Source organism: Pteropus alecto, unplaced genomic scaffold (assembly GCF_000325575.1).
Source record: "Pteropus alecto unplaced genomic scaffold, ASM32557v1 scaffold38, whole genome shotgun sequence".
NCBI lineage: Eukaryota > Metazoa > Chordata > Mammalia > Chiroptera > Pteropodidae > Pteropus > Pteropus alecto.
In genome coordinates, this window is record NW_006442512.1 from 6,695,791 (window position 1) to 6,701,110 (window position 5,320).

At 37.5% G+C, this 5,320-nt stretch overlaps 2 pseudogenes; one reads left to right on the forward strand and one right to left on the reverse strand.

Annotated features, from left to right (window-relative positions):
- Positions 1-2,836: 2,836 nt before the first annotated feature.
- LOC112471749 lies at positions 2,837-2,955 on the reverse strand (annotated as a pseudogene).
- A 1,508-nt stretch (positions 2,956-4,463) lies between these two features.
- On the forward strand, positions 4,464-4,582 carry LOC112471761 (annotated as a pseudogene).
- Positions 4,583-5,320: the final 738 nt, after the last annotated feature.

Below are 5,320 nucleotides of genomic sequence, written 5' to 3' on the forward strand. Positions count from 1 at the left end.
TCCATGTATCTCTGGTCACGCTGGATACATATCACAACATGGATCCGTGTTGACTCTCCTACTCTACATAGAACACACATCCTTTTTGTAATAGAAACAACCACAAACTCTGTCCAGTTACTACACCCAGCTCAAAGTCTAGGATCTCTGAGTGATATCTGTCCTTGTTATCAGGTCTTGTTGCAGCTCTTCGAGGTTAACCAACCTATAAAATAAACAAGGCATCGTCCTGCCTGTCCCCATATCTGATATATGAGGTACAGCAATAGGATAATAAAACTTCCATATTCAAGAGGGATGTTGGGAAGATCCAGTGATATTGGTTCAGAGCAGTTAGAAAATCCTATTGGGGAGAAATTATGAAGCCTCTCTGACCTGGATGGAAAGCAAGTTCCTTGGTGGGTCCATCTTGCTGGCTCTACTTCTAGAATTACTCCCTTGGCCATTGGATTTGCCCTCTGGGATGTCCTGTTATTGTCTTTGAAAAAATATGTTGAAGAATATGCTGTCCTGGGCATTGCATATAATGTTTTTGTTATGCAAATTTCTCAGGACTAATTTATATATTTATCAGGGTAGTATGTCATACTGCAGAGACCCTAAAACATGATGACTTATATAAGACAGAACAGTTTAGAGGTGAGTGGTCTAGTGTTAGTCAGGCATCTCTACCATCTTCAACATCCTTGGCTTCTAAGGTTGTGCCAGTTATTGCCTTATCTTACTTAATGGAAAGGGTAGGGGCAGACCATGTCTAGGACAAGTGTCTTTAAGAAGACAATCTGGAAATCACACACATTATTTCATTCACATCTCATTGGCTAATATCCAGCTCGTAGCAGCAACCAGATGCCACAGAAAAAGAATCTGAAGCTAGGAAGCCATGTGCCCAGCAACAGTCCTGGGGTTTCTGTTACCAAAAGGAAGAAAAACTACTAGAGAACAGCAGCCAGTCTCTACCATTCTTATTTCTTTTTTCTCAGTAGGCTTATTATTTTACCTAAGAAGAGAACAGGGCATAAAAACTGGAAAACACAAAAACCAATCAACCAAACAAAGAAACAAGCAAAAACTCAACCAAGCAAACAAACCCCCCAAATCTTGATATTTCTTTTCCAAGAAGAATTTTGAGACTTGGTTTTTCCAATAACTTATTAAATTTACTACTATGGTTCTTTCTATAGACACAGTAGCCAAAAGATTACAGAATCCTTCTGACTATTACTTTGTTTTGTATGAATCATCAGTAGCCTTGTCCTTTCTTTAAAGATATTGCACTGTCACAAATGATTTGCTTTACAGAAGTTATGATCAGAATGGTTCTGAAATGTTTGCATTCTGTATTAAGGTTTTCCAGAGAAATAGAACCAATAGGACAAATATATATATACCACTTAGCAGTGGGCAGTAGTATGAACTTCATGTTCATGTAATGCTATATATTTTTAGAATGATATTTTGTCCATTATATCATTAGAGTTTGACAAGATAGTAGGAAGCTGGTCTTCTCTTTATATTAGATTTTAAAAATTGCAAAGCAACTAGTTCATACATATATTTGTATTAGCCACATTTATTATCTTAATTTTTTTGTTTTACTTTTATTAACATTTATTGATGCTGAATTTACTCCCAGGTCATAAGTTTTCGTTTCTTCAGTTTCTTCTAGGATATTTTTTTCTTCTGTGCAATCTCCTTTTCTGGTTTAGGAACAATCTGATTTTTTTCAGTAAGGATCATCTCACTGTGGCAGGGAGAGCCTATGTATGGGTTAATCCGCCCACAAGCTCTGTAAGTTCTATGCCACATCTCGGGAGCTTTGTTTTCCTGGGTGTACTCAATGACCAGAGAATCTATACCTAAATCCTCACGTTCAGCATTACCCTCTGCACTTTTAAGCGCATGCAGCAAAAATTCAACACTCTATTTTGGGCCAACCTCACAGTTTGGCCTGGGCGCACCTACTAACTCTACCATTGTTAGAACGAAATGGCACACAGTATCTCTGTAAAATGACATCCTTCAGATATTTGGTGGCTTTTCAGCTATGCATACCCTCAGTGGACTAAGCAGTTTTATGAGTGTTCTTAAAGTTAAGAGGAAAATCTGAACATCTTGACTTGCATGATTTTGTGGTTTTCTTGGTCAGGTGAATAACGAACCATTTCAGATGTCACCTTGGGTTGCTTAATGCAAGAGCTAGTACCTCAATTTCTGTTTCATTATTAAACTTTACTTTTCCAATTGCATATCAAAATTTATTTTTATTTTAGACATGTGAAATTTTATCTATAGAAAGAATAATTATACTGGAAATTTAGATATTTTCTTAAGTAGAATAGCCCCAAATAAAAGGCCGTTTAAAAAGTATTCTAAAACTCAGCTTTATCTATAAAGGAGTCTATGGCTCCACCTACAATTGTGTCTTACCCTCTTCTAACTTCCTAATTGAAAATAATTTCAAACTTAAAGGCAAGTTGCAAACATGATAAAGATTCTTGTATACCGTTTACCAGACTCATCAAATTTTAACAGTTGCTGCATTTGCTCTACTATTCTTTCTCACTCATTCTCTCTCTCTACACACACACAGACACACACACACACACACATTTTCCAGTTTTCTAAAAAAAAATACATTGCATACAACATACTTCTTTACATCCTAATATTTTAGTGTGTGTCTCCTAAAAACAGACATTTTCTTTTTTTGAATTTTAATTTTTTAATTCTTAAAATTTTTTTATTATTATTTTTTTAGGCGAGATAACCCTCGGTTGACCTCACAGATTACAAGGACCTTGTCAGCTTACAATTCCTTATTTTTTATTTTTTACGCCTACAGCACCTGGTTTTCCTAGGTGGTCTCTCATCCAAATACTAACCAGGCCCGACCCTGCTTAGCTTCCGAAATCAGACGGGATTGGGCTTGTTCAGGGTAGCATAGCTGTAGACCAGATATTTTCTTACATAATCATTTATAGTTATTAAATTCAGGAAATTTAACATAATACGATATTCTTATCTAATCTTACATTCGCATTCCATTTCAGTCACTTTTTGTAGTAACAATCTTCATAGATTTTTCTTCCCCTCCAATACTGGATCTAGTCCAAGATGACACATTGTACCTAGTCTCCTTTTATCTAGGACAGTTCAACTGTTTTTTTTTTCTTTCATAAAACTAACAGTTTTGAAGAATGCAGTCTAGTTATTTTATAGAATATTCCTTGATTTGTTTTTGTCTGATGTTTCTTTATGATTAGAGTGAGGTTATACATTCTTGCCTAGAATCCCACAGAAGTGATGATGTGTCTTTCCCAGGGTATCACACGATATCCTTCTGCCCCTTGTGGGGGTGCAGGGGAATGTTAATTTGATTACCTGGTCAAAGTTTTGTCTGACTCTTTCATTGTACAGTTACTTCTTTCCCCTGCAATTAATAAGCAATTTGTGAGGAGATTTTTTTTTTTTGTCTTTAAGAGTTGTTAAGAGAAATATCTCCTGTGGATGTCATTGGTAGGTTTGTAGCACCGAGCCTTGGGTAAGCCCAGAGATATAGCCAAATTCTTGTCAAGGATTTCCTTATGTTGGAAAAGAATTGGTCCTTAATCACTGCTGAGGCCCCAGTCCGGATTAAATAATGCGAATGATCCAGCTTGCTTGTACAATTCCCACTCAAGAATGCCTCCCTCAGAACTCAAAAGTCATGTCTACTCACTTGTAACTTTGATCTCTTAAGTTTCTTTTGTTTGATTATTTGCTGTTTAGAAGTAGACCAAGGCAAGAACTTTATTTTTACTAGACTTTAAACCCATATCAGACTTATTGGCCTTATCTAGTGTAACTCTATTTATGAGAATAATATGTAAATTGGTTTTTTATTGCTTGTAAACTGGTTCTAGTTAGATTACTAAAGAGAGTGGAATACTCCTATTCATTGGGGTTAATCATGTTTTGCAGGCTCTGAATAGCCCTTCTTGGTGGAAATAACATTCAAATAAAAAGCTGTGGATTCCGATTTACTCTGATTATGTTACCTTACAATTATACAGTCATAGACCTGTGGTTCATAATCCAATTACGTCAGGGTTAAGAATAATATGCCGCTAGGCTTATGCTGTCCAATATGGTAGACACTAACCGCATATGACAATTGTGGATGTACCCTCAGATTATCATGCTAAGTGAAATAAGCCAGACAGAAAAAATTGAAAACCACATGATATCACTTATATGTGAGATATAAACCTAAAAGCAACAAATGAACAGGACTCATGGACACAGACAATAAACTAGTGGTTACCAGAAGGTAGGGGGGAAGAGGGAGAAGAGAGGTAGATGGGGTTAAAAGGGTCAAATATGTAAAATTGGAAGTTATGTAAATTACAAGTGAATAAATAAATAAATAAAATATGCCTAGTCTGAATTGAGATGAACTTTAAGTGTAAAATATACACTGAGTCTATGGCCATGCTATCCTGAAAGTGCCTGATCTCATCTGATCTCAGAAGCTAAGCAGGGTCGGGCCTGGTTAGTACTTGGATAGGAGACCACTGTGTAATATCAGGTGCTGTAAGTGTTAAAACAAAACAAAAGAAAACAAAAACACTGCACTGCTGATACTGGGAAACATGGCAGAGTGAGAGAAGTCCTTAGATCTCTCCCTTTGAAATAACAATAAGCTGACCATCTAAAATTCAACAAAAAACACCCAAACTGCACACCAGCATGTTTAAGCATGAGATCTGCACACCACAGGTCAGAACCCTGGGGGTCTGGCAGTGGACTGGGAAAAATGAAGTTGCCTTTCACAGCCTCTGGAGCTCCCTGCAGGAGGAGGGGGAGGGGTGAAAGTGCAGCGACTTTCCTGAACAGCCCTGCCTGGAAGTGCTTTGAGTTCCATGCAGCCGGCAGCAGGGCCAGTCATCAGAGCAGAAAGCAGAAAAGTGGGATGGGACCGCAGAGAAACAACAGTTGATTTGTACTGGCCTAGTTGCAAAATCTAGGTTGAGCCGCAGCCCCTAACTCCCAATCTAGAGGGCCCCTCCCTCAATACTCTCTGAGACTGAACATGGCAGAGCCCCAGGAGAGTCTGAGCAAATGCTGCAGAGACTGTTGCTGACACTGACAGAGACTGAAATTGAGGGTAGCAAGTGAGATTAAATATCTACAAGAAAATAAGACATTATTTAGGTTTTATATAAAGCAGGGATCCAAGAGACTTAGACACCACCTACTGGAAACAAATAGAAAAGTGCCTTTTTGCAGCAGGCTATACAGACACCTTTATATAATAATTCGTCTTTCTAGAAAAAAA